Here is an 18,752-nt window from a genome sequence, read left to right as displayed (position 1 = left end):
CGTAGCGGGGATAGCATCAAACGCCATCACAATTCGGTGTATCCTCTTGCTGCGGAATGGAAAGCGGACGCAGCCTCAAAGAAGTCCCTCACGCACCTCCCGTATCTCAGTGGATGACCTTTCGGTGAAAAGTTGGACAAACTGATATCCAACGCCACCGGGGGGGAAGAGTACCTCTCTCCCTCAACTGAAACCTATACGCACTTACAAGAAGTGTAACAAAACTGATTCCGATCCTTTCGGAATTCCTCGGGCTGGTCCGTCTCGCGTCCAGCACAAAATCATAACCGTTCCCCACACAAGTACAACTCATGGTCGACGCAAAGGTCGGACAAGACCTGGCAGTTAAAAGCAGGCCAGTCAAAGCCCAAATGAGGTAAACCTCAGATTTTTTTTTTCCTCCTCATGACTCACGGACCCCGGAAGACATCCCACCTGTAGGCGGCCGACTTTGCTCTTCCAGCAAGTCTGGATGCCTACTACAGAAGACAGGTTGGTCAGGGAACTAGTGTCTTGCGGATACAAGATAGTGTACAACCTCCAACCCACCGAACCGAGTCTTCCTCTCTGTTCCCCCAAAACCGCCAGCCAAGGCTCGTGCCTTCCACCAAGCGGTTCCCTCGCTTCTTCAAGCAGGAGTCATAGTACCGGTTCCCACGGCCGGGCGCTTCCGAGGGTTCTACTCCAATCTATTCGTAGTCCCCAAGAAAGGAGGCAGCGTACGGCCCATACTGGACCTAAAACAACTCAACAAATATGTACGGGTTCGTCACTTCCGCTGGAGTCCCCTTCGGTCCATCATTGCGTCCATGGAGAAGGGAGAATATCCCCCCTTCATAGAAATACAAGACGCATACCTGCATATACCGATTGCACCTGCTCGTCAGAGTTTTCTCAGGTTCGCAATCGACCAGGACCACTACCAGCTCGTGGCTCTTCCGTTCGGACTCGCCACGGCTCCCAGAATGTTTACCAAGGTCATGGCAGCCACCATGGACGTCCTGCACTCCACAGGCATAGTAGTCGTTCCATACCTGGATGATCTACTCATCAAGGCTCCTACCTTCAAGGACTGCGAGCTCAGCGTCTCAATCACAATCGACACTGAGTCTCATGGGCTGGTTAGTCAACCTACAAAGGTCATCACCAACCCTGAGTCAGTCTCTGACCTTCCTGGGAATGCTATACAACACCTCCAGGGGTCTAGTTCTCTTTCCCAGGGACAAGGCACTGGCTCTCAGCCTAGGAGTTCGCATCCTCCTCCGCAAACCCCCTCGATCTCTCCGGTTTGCCATGAGTCCTCGGCAGGATGGGGGCAGCAATAGAAGCGGTCCCTATTTAGCCCAGTTTCACCTCAGGCCTCTCCAACTAGCCATTCTCATGTCCTGGGACAGGAATCCCTTTCTCTCTCGACAGGGAGTTCCGGCTACCGTCGTCAACCAAGAGGTCCCTGCACTGGTGGCTCAAGCCAACCTCGCTAGCAAAGGGGAAATCCTTTTTTTACAGGTCATTGGAAGGTTCTGACCACCGATGTGAGCCTGACGGGTTGGGGTGCAGTGCACCTACACCACAGGGCACAGGGCAAGTGGTCCCCAGTGGAAGCGACCATGCCCATCAACATCCTGGAAATTCGTGCCATCCTCCTGGCATTGAGGGCCTTCCATCACTTACTTGCAGCCTCTCACATCAGAATACAATTGGACAATGCCACCACTGTGGCATATGTGAATCACCAAGGGGGGACCCCCAGTACCCAGGCGATGCGAGAAGGGTCACACATCCTCCACTGGGTGGAGGACACAGGCTCGGTTCTCTCGGCGGTCCACATTCCGGGTGTGGACAACTGGGAAGCAGACTTCCTCAGACGACAAGGAATAGATTCGGGACAGTTGTCTCTCCATCCCGAAATTTTTCATCAGATCTGCCATCGCTGGGGGACCCCAGATGTGGACCTAATGGCATCATACTTCAATGCTAAGGTCTCCAACTTCATGGCCAGAACACACGATCCGCGGTCGCTCAGAGCAGACGCTCTGGTTCAGGACTGGACCCAGTTCCAGCCTCTATACATTTTTCCACCTCTCCCCCTGTTATCCAGAGTGGTGAGGAAGATCAAGCAAGATGGCGTTCCAACCATCTTAATAGCACCGGTCTGGCCCAGACGTACATGGTACGCCGACGTCGTACAACTTTCAGCAGACACCCCCTGGCGCCTCCCCGACCGCCCGGATCTTCGATCACAAGGCCCGTTCTACCACCAGAACTCAGGGGCTCTCAATTTGACGGCATGGCCCTTGAGACCTGGGTTCTAACCCAGGCAGGGCTCTCGACGGACGTCATTGGAACCATGATCAGGGCACGGAAGCCAGCCTCTGCCAAGATTTATTACCGTACCTGGAAAGCTTTCTTTACCTGGTGCGAATCTCGTGGCCAGACCCCACTCCCTTATTCCCTACCCAAAGTACTTGGTTTTCTCCAATCGGGTCTGGAGACCAGGCTGTCATTAGGCTCGCTTAAGAGCCAGGTGTCAGCCCTCAGTGTTTTTTTCAAAGGCGCATTGCTACCAAGTAAGGACTTTTCTTCAGGGGGTTTCCCGATTGGTTCCCCCCTACAGACGACCACTAGAAACGTGGGACCTCAACCTGGTCCTGACAGCATTGCAGGAACCACCCTTCGAACCCCTTAAGGAGGTCCCGCTCCGCCTTCTCTCCCAGAAGGTGGTTTTTCCTGGTGGCAATCACCTCGCTACGCAGGGTGTCTGAACTGTCAGCACTCTCCTGCAGACGGCCCTTCATGGCCTTTCACCAGGACAAGGTAGTTCTTCGTACGGTCCCATCCTTCCTTCCGAAGGTTGTGTCCAACTTCCACCTCAATGAGGAAATTTCACTACCATCCCTTTGTCCGGTCCCGGTTCATAGAGTGGAGAAGGCTCTGCATACGCTTGACCTCGTCAGGGCATTGCGTATATACGCGTTTAGAACTGCGTCCTTCCGGAGGTCTGATTCTCTTTTCCTCCTTCCGGAAGGCGGCCGCAAGGGTCTCCCAGCTTCCAAAGCTACCCTTGCCAGGTGGATCAAATCCACCATACAAGAGGCCTACCGCCTTAAGAATTCTCCTCTTCCAGCCGGTATTACGGCACACTCTACACGGGCGGTAGGGGCCTCCTGGGCCATTCGGCACCAGGCTTAGACACAACAAGTGTGTAAGGCGGCCACTTGGACTAGCCTACACACGTTTACTAAACACTACAGGGTTCATACCCAGTTCTCAGCGGACGCGAGCCTGGGTAGATGTGATCTGCAGGCGGCGGTGCCCTAAGTATAGAGGCCTGTCTGCACAATATTCGTCCATTGCTTCCCACCCAGGGACTGCTTTAGGACGTCCCATGGTCCTGTGTCCCCCAATGAGGCGACAGAGTAAAGGAGATTTTTGTGTACTCACCGTAAAATCTTTCTATTAGCCTCTAATTGGGGGACACAGCTCCCACCCTGTTGCCCTTTCCAGGCCGTTGTAACTGTTGAGTTCTCAAATTGTTTTCTTGAGCTCGTACATAGTTGCCTTCTTACAGGCATAATTATGTTATTCATGTTACATTCCTCCTACTGCTTTTGCACAAAACTGGAGAAGGCTGATGCCGTCCAGGGGTGTATACTGCAGAGGAGGAGCCACAGTTAATCTTTTTCAGATTATGCATAGTGTCGCCTCCTAGTGGACAGCAGCATAACACCCATGGTCCTGTGTCCCCTAATTAGAGGCTAAGAGAAAGAGATTTTACGGTGAGTACACAAAAATCTCATTTTTTTACCACCCAAATTTTGTTTTAGCCAAAGGTTTTACATTTTCACACAAGTGGGTAAAAATGGCAACAAAATTTGTTCCACAATTCTGAACGTGGCAATACCCCATATGTGGCTGCACAGTGCTGTTTAGCCATGCGGAGAGACTCGGGAGGAACAGATCGTTATTTACCTATTCAAGTGAATGGGTCTGTGCACGTCGTTGTGTTTCCACGGACCGTGTGTCTGTGGGAAAAACATACTGACATAACATTAAAAAATAAACATCACGGGCCATAAAACGTCCCGCACACGTGCATACACATAACATACATGGATGTCATCCATGTAATACGCATCGGCTCCGGGGAAGAAGTGTTACAGTAAGCGCTGTTCTCCGTTACCGGTTGCTTAACATGGCTCTCCTCATTCTTCCGTGCTCCTCCGGGGATCGGCGCGAGCAGGGGAGAATGATGAGTTACATTTAAGTAATAAAAGAGACAGCAGGCAGCGGCTGATGGACTATTACTCCCATCAGTCTACCCCTGCTGCTGCTAATAACAGTGATGGCTGGAGCGGCGAATGGGAGTATTCATCTGCCGCTCCTGCGCTGTAAATAAATGGCAGAAAACGTAGCTCATGTAACTGGAGGTAACCTCTATGACGTCACCCCTGGTCACTGAAGCTCCGCTCCCAAGCAGCTCATTTACAAGTGGTTTTTAGCCGGGACGGTCGCATCTTAGCACTGTCCAGGTTGAAAACTATCCCACAGATATGGATTACGACGTGGGACAGAACGACGGACAGGTATGGGTCTATTGTTGTTTTCTTATTTTACTTTTATTACAGGAGATCGAGGGCGTCGCTTGGATTAGGCGTTGCAGTAAGTATGGTTTAAGAATAATAAAAGGTCTGTCTTTTTTTCAAATATTACAACTATAGGCTTAGTAATGGATAGGCATTTTATAGACGCTTCTCCATTACTAAGCCGTGGGCTTGATGTCACCGGTGACATCAACCTCACAACTATTACCCCACTTGCCACCACTACAGAGCATGTGGGAAGAGCTGGGCAAAGCGCCAGAATTGGCGCATCTAATAGATGTGCCTTTTCTGGGCAGTTGCGGGCTGCTATTTTTAGGCTGGGGGGGTCAATATCCATGGCCCCTTACCAGCCTGAGAATACCAGCCCCCAGCTGTGAGCTTTAGCAAAGCTGGTTGTCAAAAACAGGGGGGGGGGGTAGCTGCTGTATTTTCCACCCTAGGCTTATACTCGAGTCAATAAGTTTTCCCAGTTTTTTGTAGCAAAATTAGGGGGGTCGGCTTATACTCGAGTATATACGGTATTTCATTTTTGTCACAAACAAATCGGACATTGATGGCAAAATAGTTCACTCTGTGACGTGTGCAGGCATCCATTTTAAGAAACAGAAAGCGTCCCTTGAGAGTTTTTTTAAGTTCTTCCTTTTGTTTAAAAGCTCCGATTACTAATTTTCTAATACTCTCTCTCTCTCCAGAGAAACACCAAGCTTGCGGGCCATTTCCCCATTCAGACAAATAAAAGCTGGTCGTGAAAATAATGAAATAGGCACACTATCCTTTACAACAAGCTCTATGATCTGTTTTTTAAATGTATCTACTGTCATTGTCACAGTAACTTTGTCACTGACAAAATATCTTGCAACTGATGGCTGCAAAGTTCTCTGCTCCTTTGTTTGGCTGGAAGAGCTGGGCACTGGTTCATTGGTTTGGATGCAGTCTTTCTCATCCACTGCTTTCAGTGCTTCTGTATGAAAGCGCTGTAAATGTCTCTTTAGATTAGAAGCTCTGGTAGGAGCATTTTTATCTTTGCCTGAATATGCACTAATCTTGGCTTCACAGCATTTGTTTTCATCTGGATCATTTGTCATACACTGACAGACATAATGTTTTCTATCTTGAGTGATGGTGAAATGTTCAAATACAGCTGATTTAATGTGACACTTCTTTGACATTCTCAGGTTTTGTTTTTAATTCTGCATTCACAATCCAAATGACAATTGTTTTTCCTAAAAACAATTGTACAACATTATTGCCAGGTCATACAACTGATATAGTGGTCAGTAATACTGTTATTCCTCATGTACTCACAGTTAACTGATGCAAAGTTTGTTGAAAGGATAATACTTCTTACAGTCTTCCTCTTCTGAGTAGCAGCTGTGAGATGCTTGGAAGACGCACACCTAGTAAACATCTAGTCTAGAGGAGGAACTTTACTACTAAGAATTTGCAACACTTTTTCACTGTCAGTTTCATACATTGTAAGTAGGGGGGTTGGGGCACCATGAGGTTAACCAAGTATAAGATTAGATAAGGGCAGTGGAGAACAGTGACACACAAGAAGTAAGAAATGTCTCTATCTCTAGCAGAACTGCTTATCACTGTTGTTCATAGTTTGATAGAACATATATATTTGAGTAACATTTATAAAATTCATATGAAAGTTCAATTATGAAATATTAATACATTTTTTTTAAAGCTGGAGTCAGAGTCGGTACATTTCTACCGACTCCGACTCCAACCAAAACTAACTCCGACTCCACAACTCCGACTCCACAGCCCTGGGCACTGACTGCAGGGGAGTAGGGAGGGACTAATCGGACTGTGCCCATCACTGATTGGTCGCGGCAGCCATGACAGGCAGCTGGCGAGACCAATCAGCGACGTGGGATTTCCGTGACGGAAGTTGCAGACAGAAAGACGGAAGTACCCCTTAGACAATTATATATATAGATGTCTCCCCAATAAATAGGTGGGAAGAAGGAGCCATATGAAAAATGTATGTTATGTATCCAAAAAAAGAAAAAATAAATAAATAGATATCTTGTAATATAAAACATATATGTATATACATATATATGAAAGAGAAAATATACAAATATATATATATATATATATACAGATAAAAAAATGAGTAAATATAATAATGATAAATATATATGTTTATTTAATATGTATATTGAGACATAACACATGCAATCATATCATATAAGAACACATCAGCCCTATGGCATCCCTGGATCGCCCCCAGTGTAGGGCAATGGGGTACTCGGTACCGGGTCCTGCAGTTCGGGGGATGTCAAGGTGGCTGACCCGGTCCGTGGCCCTCAGGGGTGTCCAGTAAAAGAGTTTATATATGGGCAAGGTGCAATAAGGAACGAGGAGACAGGTTTGCAGTCTTTTACCTTGTTTACTGAAGACTTCAGATGGTATCCTCAGCCCGGAGCGCCAGATGACAGGGCAGGCAGAGTCCGGTCGGTCTGAAGGCAATTCCAGAGTCCCCTTATCCAGGTGGAAATCAGAGGCGCTAGTAGGAAGGCTAGTGTGTTGTAGTACCTCCCTGCTGAGCTTCTCGGTAAGGTCCTCACAACTCTTGTAGATGTTCTAGATGTTGTTATTTCTTCATCTCTGTCCCCCAGATGGTATGGATAGGACAACCCGTATGACTGGGATAGCCTGGAGCTTGTTTGTAGGGACCCTAGAGATGCCCCGACCCCCACAATTTGCCGTGTCTTCTTAGGTATTAAGGTCGGGCAGCCAACTTGGAATTGACTGTCCTGCCGGTCTCTGAAGTAATGCGTAGAGTCAATTACTCCCTCGGTGTTTCTGGCTACCGGCTTCTGCGCCTCAGAAAGGAGCAGCTTGTTCCTGGCTGATCTCCCTCTGATATTTCTCTCCTGTGCCCTGCTTTCCTGCACACTCTCTGCAGTATGTTCACCTTTTTGTGTCTTTCCAGGAGTTGCAGCACTTCAGGTCAGCAGAGCTCCACTTCTTCTGTCTGCCTGACAGGAACTGAACTCCCTTCCCCCCAGATCAGGATGTCAATAGGGGAGCTCACCCTAAACAGGCTTAGAGCTCCCCCTTCTGGTCTGGAGTGTGAACATGTTGCATGCGTGTAATACCTGAATGTGGTTGTCTTTCATTGCCTTCAGACATGACATCACTTCTCCCCTGAAAGGATAATGACATCACTACGACGACCAGGACACTAGGGCACCGCACTCCCCCCCTGTTAAATCCAGTACTCCGGGACTGGGAAAAGAAGAACAACAATACATTAGCAAAAAGACATACAAATTTTTGGAATGCTTTAAACAGGATAAGATAACAATGCTTCCCTTCATGGGAGGTGAGGACACTTGAACGTTGCGAAAGTCTTGGTCATGCACAGTTCATGACTCCCAGTTCAGCGAGTGCAAACTTGAAACAGCAAGGATCCCGGGTAAACAAAGGAATCCTTTTAAGATTATAATTAAAGTTTTTGAGTAATTCACTGTCCATTACTCCATTGTCCATTTTAAACCGGTGACACAGATATATATACAGACATTTTCAAACAAACAGCAGCAACCATTAATATTTCCAATTTTTGTAGCGAATATGGGTCTGATTTTTAGTGCTACGTGTAGACCTTCGCAGTGCAGGGGTTGCTAGTGACCTAACAGGGTCTGCTGTGCTTGCTATCGCTGGTGTAGTGCACTGTCTTCTGGCTACACTTCTAGTGAGTCTATGTAGCACTGGTATGCTGGAGTTCTCAGGACTGCTGCTACTAATTGTGGGCATGGCAGGTTCACCGATAGCCGAGGGTGGAATTGCCGATTCAACTGTTGGCATGGCATCCTCTGTTGGAGTCTGCTGTGGCTGAGTTACGGCTGGGATCACGTCGGCTATTGGAATCTGTTGGTGCAGTGTCTCTTGGCTCCAGATGATCTGGCATCACATTTGGTTCCGGCGGGTTTGACTGACGAAACATCAAAACAGGTAGCACGATGGCCTAATTTATTTGAGTCCAAGGCGGGGGAAAGTCTCCAAGAACAGTGTGTATCATCTTCTCCTCTTCTACGGGTAGAGATGTTCCTGGATCTGTTTCCCTATCTCTCAACTTATCAGGGCATATTTTGAGGTGGTCTCTGGATATTGCTGCTGAGGTTTCTCCTCCATCTTTGCTAATGAGACAGACCTTTGTATTGTCAAAGTCGGATGGCAGGATGGTATATGGTTCCGCTTCCCATTGGTCGTCAAGTTTGTGTAATCTCTTCCGTTTGAGTACTTGTTCACCTGGCGACAAGGGAATTGCAGGAGCATGCTGGTTGTAGTCCCTTTCTTGTTTTTGTCTGGCTTGGGCTAGACTTCTTTCCACGCATTCCTGTACTTTGCGGTACCTTTGCTGTCTTTCTGTATCCCAATCTGCATCTGGCGAGGTATCTTCTGGGGTTACGACTCCCATGTCTAGATCAACAGGTAACTTACTGGATCTTCCTCGCATCAGGTATGCTGGAGTGCAGTTGGTGGAATTCACTGGGATGTGGTTGTACATGTCTACCAAGTCAGGCAACTTTGCTGGCCATAAGTTCCGTTCCTCCACAGGCAAGGTCTTCAGTAAGTCGATTACCACTTGGTTCATCTTCTCGCACATCCCGTTGGTTTGTGGGTGATACGGTGTTGTTCTGATCTTCTTACACCCGTATAAATTGCAGAATTCCTGGAACACTTCCGCTTCAAATGCTGGTCCCTGATCAGTCAGTACCTTCTCTGGGTACCCATGTGGTCTACAGAAGTACTGCTGGAAGGCTTTGGCTGCTGTCCTGGCCGTCAGATCTTTGACAGGCACAACTACCAGAAATCTAGAGTAGTGGTCCACGATGGTTAGAGTGTAGACATAGCCTGACTGGCTGGGTGTTAGCTTTACATGATCTAGCGCGACCAGTTCAAGCGGCCGTTTGGTGATGATAGGCTGCAGAGGAGCCCTTTGGCTGTCATAGTCCTTCCTGCGTAGGCTACATGGGCCACACTCTCGGCACCACTTTTCGATGGCTTTCTTCATGCCAATCCAGTAGAACCTTCCACGGAGTAGACTCTCCAACTTCCTCCATCCAAAGTGTCCTGCTCCATCGTGGTACGCTTCCAGAACCATTGGCGCATCTTGTCTTGGGACTACTATCTGCCATACCAACTCATGAGTGCGTGGGTCGATGCTTCTTCGGCACAGCTTACCATTGTAAATAAACAGTTTGCCTCTCCCTTTCACAGTTGTTGCGTCTCTTGTGGATCATCCGGGCCAGGGTGTGAACCTGCCTGCGTCAGGAGCTCTTTCACCCGACGGACCGCGGGGTCACTGTCCTGGGTCTCTGCCCATCCGTGGTGGGGCAGGGGATTCAGCGTGGCGTCCTGCTTGTTCTTGCACCCGTTCCCCACATGATGGGAATACTGAGTGGCCTTGGGGCGATGGAAAGCTGGCAACTCTATTTCTTCGAGTGCTTCCGAGTCTTCTCCCGTTTCTGGCAAGTTGGGCATCCTGGACAATGCATCGGCATTCGCATTCTTGTGCCCTGCCCGGTATTTGATGGTGAAATCGTAATTGGACAACCGGGCCATCCACCACTGCTCTAAGGCACCAAGTTTTGCTGTGTCCAATTGTGTCAGTGCATTGTTGTCCGTGAAGACGGTGAATTTTGCTGAGGCCAGGTAGTGCTTGAACCTCTCCGTCACTGCCCAAACGATGGCGAGGAACTCCAGCTTAAAGGAACTGTAGTTGTCAGGGTTCCTTTCAGTGGGATGAAGTTTCCTGCTGGCGTAAGCAATTACCCTCTCTTTGCCTTTCTGGACCTGGGACAACATGGCTCCCAGTCCCACGTTGCTGGCATCCGTATACAGCACAAACGGTTGGTCATATTCAGGGTAGGCCAGTACCTCTTCTCCCGTCAGCGCCAACTTCAAACAAGTAAAGGATCCCTCCAGTCCGTCGTTCCAGTCAAATGGGGTATTCTTACCCTTGGTTTTCTTGGATTGGCCCACCAACAGGTCTTGCAATGGTGCGGCTTTCTTGGTGAAGTCTTTGATAAACCTCCTGTAGTAGCCTACCAACCCGAGGAACTGCCGGACTTCATGGAGGTTGCTGGGCTTCGGCCAGTCTCTGATCACAGTGACCTTGTCAGGGTCTGGGGCTACCCCTTCGGCACTCACTACATGGCCCAGGTACTGCACTTTGGGCTTTAACAGATGGCATTTGGACGGTTTTACCTTTAGGCCAAAGTTGGACAGGGCTTCGAACACCTCGGCCAGGTGCTTCAGTACTCGGTACCGGGTCCTGCGGTTCGGGGGATGTCACGGTGGCTGACCCAGTCCGTGGCCCTCAGGGGTGTCCAGTAAAATAGTTTATATATCGGCAAGGTGCAATAAAGAATGAGGAGACAGGTTTGCAGTCTTTTACCTTGTTTATTGAAGACTTCAGATGGTATCCTCAGCCCGGAGCGCCAGATGACAGGGCAGGCAGAGTCCGGTCGGTCTGAAGGCAATTCCAGAGTCCCCTTATCCAGGTGGAAATCAGTAGCCTTCCTACTAGCGCCTGTTTGTTGTAGTACCTCCCTGCTGAGCTTCTCGGTAAGGTCCTCACAACTCTTGTAGATGTTCTAGATGTTGTTATTTCTTCCTCTCTGTCTCCCAGATGGTATGGATAGGACAACCCGTATGACTGGGATAGCCTGGGGCTTGTTTGTAGGGACCCTAGAGACGTCCCGACCCCCACAATTTGCCGTGTCTTCTTAGGTATTAAGGTCGGGCAGCCAACTTGGAATTGACTGTCCTGCCGGTCTCTGAAGCAATGCGTAGAGTCAATTACTCCCTCGGTGTTTCTGGCTACCGGCTTCTGCGCCTCAGAAAGGAGCAGCTTGTTCCTGGCTGATCTCCCTCTGATATTCCTCTCCTGTGCTCTGCTTTCCTGCACACTCTCTGTAGTATGTTCACCTTTTTGTGTCTTTTTCCAGGAGTTGCAGCACTTCAGGCCAGCAGAGCTCCACTTCTTCTGTCTGCCTGACAGGAACTGAACTCCCTTCCCCCAGATCAGGATGTCAATAGGGGAGCTCACCCTAAACAGGCTTAGAGCTCCCCCTTCTGGTCTGGAGTGTGAACATGTTGCATGCGTGTAATACCTGAATGTGGTTGTCTTTCATTGCCTTCAGACATGACATCACTTCTCCCCTGAAAGGATAATGACATCACTGCGACGACCAGGACACTGGGGCGCCGCATCCCCATATGGACTAAATAGAGGACATCATAATGCAGGGGTCCTCAGACTCCATGTCATCAACAACTTGATTCTTCCGTCCGTTGTCATCCTAGGTATGACAGATGTGGCAGCTCAAATATGCTGCCATCTGTCACTAATAATTGATGTTAGTATAGATCTCCCAAGAGATTGCTTCAGTCCACCCATTATGGCCAAATTTCGTTAAACTCCAATCCGAAAAGATACACCCTTTCCCTACACGGGAACAATCGGCAAGCAGGGGCCGCACACAGTCTAGAAATGTACAAGCGTCTAGGAAATGGATACATACAATCACATGCCCTGGTGTCCGTGAGCTCCATTTCTCGTTCTCCCTCTCCAGATGTTGGTAGCGAACTCGATTCTGAGTATAAATCGGACGTCTCCTTAGATCCGGATTCGCCAGATTTTCAGCGAACGGTTGATTCTCTGATTTAAGCTGTCAACCAGACTCTGAAGCTTGATGAAGACTCCGGCTCTGTGCCAGATCATACTGTGTGTTTCAAAAAAGCTAAGCGCCCTCAAAGAACTTTTGCCATTCACCCAGAGTTTCGGGATATAGTTAATCGGCACAGGGAGCAACTGGATAAGCATTTTACAGGACAAAAACGCTTGAGGGGAAGTACCCTTTCTCAGCCGACCTGAGAAAAGATTGGGCCGAATCCCCTGTAGTAGACCCGCCAGTCTATCACCTGGCATCCAAAACCCTTCTATTCCTGCCGGACAGATCATCTATTAAAAATCCCACAGACCGCCAGATAGAAAATTTGGCTCGATCTGTCTTTGAGGCCTCAGGTGCGGCTCTATACCCTTCCTTTGCTGCAGTATGGGTAGCTAAAGCAATGGTTTCCTGGTTGGAGACCTTGACTAATTCCATTCAGAGCAGTAATTTTCCTCTGGAGACAGCGCAGCTGGCTAGCCAGATTCCTCAGGCAGGAGATTACCTGGCACACGCTTCTTTGGATGTGGCTAACTGTGCTGCTCTATCAGCTGCAAATGCCATCACGATAAGAAGATCTTTATGGCTCAGAGAATGGAAAGCGGATTCTGCATCTAAAAAGTCTCTGACATCTCTTCCTTACCAGTGTGAGTGTTTATTTGGAGAGAAGCTGGATCAGCTTATCTTGGATTCTACGGGAGGAAAGAGCAAATTTCTTCCCCAGCAGAGGCTTAGGCGTCCTTTTCGGCATCAACAACAAATCTGTTTCCGATCCTTTCGTGCCAATCTGGGTTGTCCACTACCACTACCTCTTCAGCATCAGGACGCTCTCTTTATACAAACAGAGGACCCAGGCATCCTATAGGCCCAATCAGCAATGGAAGAACCGGCCCAAACTGTCTGGATCTAAGGGATCTAATTCCACACATTTTCCGTCCAATGACTCATGAGGTTATCCGGTCGACACCAGCAGGGTAGGCGGTCGCCTACTCCTGTTTCACCAGGTCTGGCTCTCAGTTGTTCACGATGAATGGGTCAGAGGCCTGGTGTCTTCCGGATACAAAATCAATTTTTTTTTGCGTCCCCCAGCTCATTTATTTCCTTCCCAATTTCCGGCATCAAGGACAATGGCAAAAGCTTTTTCCCAAGCCATAGACTCTTTGTGCCGCGATGGGGTCATTATCCCGGTTCTGGAAAACGAAAGGTTTGAGGGTTTCTACTCCAACCTATTTGTTGTCCCAAAAAAAGACAGAAAAGTGAGACCCATACTAGACCTCAAACTTCTAAATAGGTTTGTCAAGGTCCGTCATTTCCCCATGGAGTCTCTGCATTTGGTCATTACCTCAATGGAAAAAAGGGAGTTTCTAGCATCCATTGATATTCGAGATGCTTACCTGCACATCCCGATTTTTACCCCCCACAAAAACTTCCTGCGTTTCGCCATTCACGAACTGCATTTTCAAATCACGGCCTTGCTACCGCTCCCAGGGTGTTCACAAAGGTCATGGCGTCAGTCATGTACATCTTACACTCTCGGGGCGTGGACGACCTCTTAGTCAAGAGGCCGTCTTTCCATGACTGCGCGGAGACCGTTCGTATCACTTGTGATAGTCTTTCTCATCTGGGTTGGCTGATAAACTTAGCCAAGTCTTCCCCCGTTCCAGCCCAGCAGATATCTTTTCTAGGCATGACCCTGGACTCCTCCCGAGGGTTGGTGATTCTCCCTCAAGACAAGGTTCTAGCCCTTCAGCAAAAAGCCCGTGCACTTTCTCAGTCATCCCCTCATTCCTTCCGCTTTGCGATGAGGGTACTGGGCAAAGTGGCGGTAGCAATGGAAGCGGTTCCTTCGCACAGATGCACCTCCGCCCCCTACAGCATACTCTTCTATCGGCTTGGGACTGGAACCCGTTCTCTCTCGACTGCCGATGCCGCCTATCCCTGCGAGTCAGGCAGAACATTGAGTTTTTCCCTCAATCAAGGAAAGTCTTTTCTCCCAGTTCAATGGCTAGTGGTGACTACCGATGCCAGTCTTCTAGGCTGGGGAGCAGTTTTTCATCACCACACCGCTCAGGAACGCTGGTCATCTCAAGAATTGAAACTTCCAATCAATGTCTTGGAAATCCGAGCGATATGGCTAGCGCTACTGCAGTTTCATTATCTCCTAGTGGGTCACGCCATCCGAATTCAATTGGACAACACCACAGATGTGGCATACATCAACCATCAAGGGGGTACCAGCAGCAGGGCAGCCATATGCGAGGTTTCTCGCATTCTTCGATGGGCAGAGAGGACCCACTCAGTAATCTCAGCAGTGCACATACCAGGCGTGGAAAGCTGGGCGGCAGACTTCCTCAGCCACCAGGGTCTCGCCTGGGGGGACTGGGAACTTCATCTGGATGTTTTCCAACAGATCTATCTTCGCTGGGGGACCCCGGATGTGGATCTGATGGCGTCCAGACTGAACACCAAAGTCTCCAGGTTCATAGTTCGGTTGCAAGATCCAAGAGCCATAGGAGAGGATGCTCTGGTTCTTTTGTGGCTACAGTTCCGTCTTCCATACATTTTTCCTCTGCTACCGCTTCTTCCGAGAGTCATAAGAAAGATCAAGGCGGAAGGGGTTCCAGTGATCCTGGCCGCTCCACATTGGCCACACCGGGCGTGGTTCGCAGAGTTGGTGCTCCTCGTCGCCGACGTACCCTGGCACCTGACGGATCCTCCAGATCTGCTCTCCCAGGGGCCGATTTACCACCAGAACGCAGCGGCCCTGTGTTTAACCTAGGCTGGTTTTTCACAACAGGTCGTGTCCACAATGATCAGTGCTCGTAAGCCTGTGTCGGTACACATTTATCACCGTACCTGGAAGACATTTTTTTGCTTGGTGTAAAGCTCGCGGACATCTCCCCCTCGTCTTCTCTATTCCAACCATTTTAGAGTTCCTACAGACCGGTCTGGACTCAGGCCTGACGATCAGCTTGCTCAAGGGCCAGATATCTGCCATATCGGTCTTATTCCAATGTAGGATTGTGACAAAACCTCAGGTGAAGATGTTCATTCAGGGGGTTACACATGTGCTTCCCCCTATCGCATGCCTTTAGACCCTTGGGACCTTAACTTGGTCCTGGGAGTCTTACAGGAAGCTCCTTTTGAACCGCTTCAGTACATTTCGCTCACCTTTCTGTCCTGGAAAGTTGCTTTTCTCGTGGCGATGACATCAATCAGGCGAGTTTCGGAGCTGGCTGCTCTGTCCTATCGGGTGCTTTTCCTTATTTTCCATCAGTACAAGGTTGTTCTCAGGCCATCCCCATCATTTTTGCCCAAGGTTGTCTCATCATGCTATTCACATTTCATGTATAGCACATTTCCTTGCTTTAGTACAGTAAAATTGAGTGCAGCCATTGATCTATTTGCTATGTAAGTCTTTTTGGTTATGCACCAGTTCAGACTAGATTGCTGTTCAGTCAGTCAGTTTTCCTATATTTGCTATGTACTATTTTTTCTGACTTGAACGCCCCACCCTTCACCATGCTGTGATTTTAATTACATCCAAACACAGTTGGTTCCAACCTTCCTATAAATGCAGGCTTTATCATGCTATTAGCCAGAGGTAAGTGTTCACACTAGGCAGACAGGTCAGGTACCCATCCGATCTGAGATTACCTTGACGTTTGGTGGATGGGCTCACAATTTTTGGCCAAATCTTGTACTAAGCATCTCATGTGTTTTTTCATAGATTTCACAAGCCATTATGCTATTCACATTTCATGTATCGCACATTTCCTTGCTTTAGTACAGTAAAATTGAGTGCAGCCATTGATCTATTTGCTATGTAAGTCTTTTTTGGTTATGCACCAGTTCAGACTAGATTGCTGTTCAGTCAGTTTTCCTATATTTACAAAAATCTTAATTGACACAATAATGAACATACAAAAAGACAGATTAAACCATGTGCTATAAAGGACACCACAAAAAAGTGGTGGCGTTTGTTACAAAGTATAGCTCAATTTACAGTAACAAACTTAGTAATGGTAAGATGAGGACTTGCTGGTTGAGCTCAGAGAGTCACATTACAATGCCCCCTGCTGTAAGCAAAAAGTGCCATCAGTCATTATACTATTCCTATGTCTATACTAATGCACAGGGTTGCATGGGTTTGCCCAAGGTCCAAAACCAATCTGACTAGTGATGAGCGCATATACTCGTTACTCGAGATTTTCCGAGCACGCTCGGGTGTCCTCCGAGTATTTTTTAGTGCTCGGAGTTTTAGTTTTTAGTGCCGCAGCTGAATGATTCACATATGTTAGCCAGCATAAGTACATGTGGGGATTTCCTAGCAACCAGGCAACCCCCACATGTACTTATGAAATCTCGAGTAATGAGTATATTCGCTCATCACTAAATCTGACATTACAATCATCAAAGTATTCCCCCTTGAGGAAGCAGAGTCAATGGACAGCAAAACATGCGTCGGGATTTGGGTGCTGGCGTTTTAGTGCCGGGTAAGATGATTTTCTGACTGTGCATCATACAAATTAATTTGGGGAACCGTTGATGACTGTAATGTCAGATTGGTTTTGGACCTTGGGCTCTTGACCACAAACCATGCAACCCTGGGCATTTGTATAGACATAGGAATAGTATAATGACTGATGGCACTTTTTGCTTACAGCAGGGGGCATTGTAATGTGACTCTCTGAGCTCAACTAGCAAGTCCTCATCTTACCATTACTAAGTTTGTTACTGTGAATTGAGCTATACTTTGTACTCTACGCCACTTTTTGTGGTGTCCTTTATAGCACATGGTTTTATCTGGCTTTTTGTATGTTCATTATTGTGTCAATTTTTTTTAAAACTCCATGTCCTCCTTTTTGAGATACGATGTTTTTGGAGGAATATGTAATTAATTGCATCACTGTTGGCGAACTATCTAAATATGAGTCTGGGTTAGTTGTATTGTACGCATCAGAGGTAAGCCTATCCCAGCGGGGATCAGAGCGCACTCCACTTGGTCAGTGGGTGCTTCCTGGGTCATTCGTCATCAGGTGTCGGTGGAGCAGGTCTGTAAAGCCACGATCTGGTCCAGCCTACTTTCTCAAAGCACTATAATGTTCATACCCAAGCTTCGGCTGATGCGGGGCTGGGCAGAAGAATTCTGCAGGCTGCGGTGGCGCACATCTAGGCAGTTGTTACGTGAAGCCTGATGTTTTCTGTTGTTTTCCCCACCCAGAGACTGCTTTGGGACATCCCATGGTCCTGTGTCCCCCAATGTGGTGAAGAAGAAACAGGGATTTTTGTGAACTCACCGTAAAATCCTTTTCTCCGAGCCACTCATTGGGGGACACAGCACCCACCCTGTTAATCTAATTGCTTGTGCTTGTTCTTAGTTTGACATGTTGTACTCTTATGTGTGGTTAATGTTCTCCTACTGCTTTTGCACTGAACTGGTTCTCTAGGAGCCAGCATGAGGATGTATACTGCAGAGGAGGAGCTAACTTTCTTTGTATTAATTTAGTGTCAGTCTCCTAGTGGTAGCAGCATAACACCCATGGTCCTGTGTCCCCCAATGAGTGGCTCAGAGAAAAGGATTTTATGGTGAGTGCGCAAAAATCGCACATATTTTTAGAGCTATAATTTTTTCATATTTCGGCCAACATAGTCATGTGAGATCTCGTTTTTTGCGGGACAAGTCGACATTTTTATTGGCACCACTTTCGGGCACATGACATTTTTTGATCGCTTTCTATTCCGATTTTTGGGAGGCAGAATGAACAAAAAATCAGCAATTCATGAATTTCTTTTGGGGGAGGGCGTTTATACCATTCCATTTGAGGTAAAATTGATGAGGCAGTTTTATTCTTCGGGATAGTACGATTACAGCAATACCTCATTTATATCATTTTTGTATGTTTTGGCCCTTTTATACAATAAAAACTATTTTATATAAAAAATAATTATTTTTCAATCCCTTTATTCTAAGAGCTATAACATTTTTTTTTTTTCGCTGATGGAGCTGTATGGGGGCTTATTTTTTGCGGGACATGATGGCGTTTTCAGCGGTACCATGATTATTATATCTGTCTTTTTGATCGCGTGTTACTCCACTTTTTGTTCGGCGGTATGATGATAAATGATTTTTTTTTGCCTTGTTTTTTATTTTATGGTGTTCACTAAAGGGGTTTACTAGAGGGACAGTTTTATAGGTCGGGTCATTGCGCCGGCTTCCGAAATGTTGTGATCGTGTTCGATCGCATTATTTTGGGGGTTAAAGTGCCAGGAGCGGTCTGTGACCGCTCCTGGCACCTAGTGCCGGGTGTCAGCTGTGAGAATTAGCTAACACCCGGACGCGCACCGATGACGTACTATTCCATCCATGGGAAGTAAGTCCCAGGTCACATGGATAGAATAGTATGTCGGATGACAGAGAGGGGTTAAACTGTAATTTACAGAAAATCCA

The sequence above is a fragment of the Ranitomeya variabilis genome, chromosome 5 (genome assembly GCF_051348905.1).
Source record: "Ranitomeya variabilis isolate aRanVar5 chromosome 5, aRanVar5.hap1, whole genome shotgun sequence".
In the NCBI taxonomy this organism is placed as follows: domain Eukaryota; kingdom Metazoa; phylum Chordata; class Amphibia; order Anura; family Dendrobatidae; genus Ranitomeya; species Ranitomeya variabilis.
The sequence above is the reverse complement of the archived record's forward strand: the minus strand, read 5'-3'. Positions refer to the sequence as shown.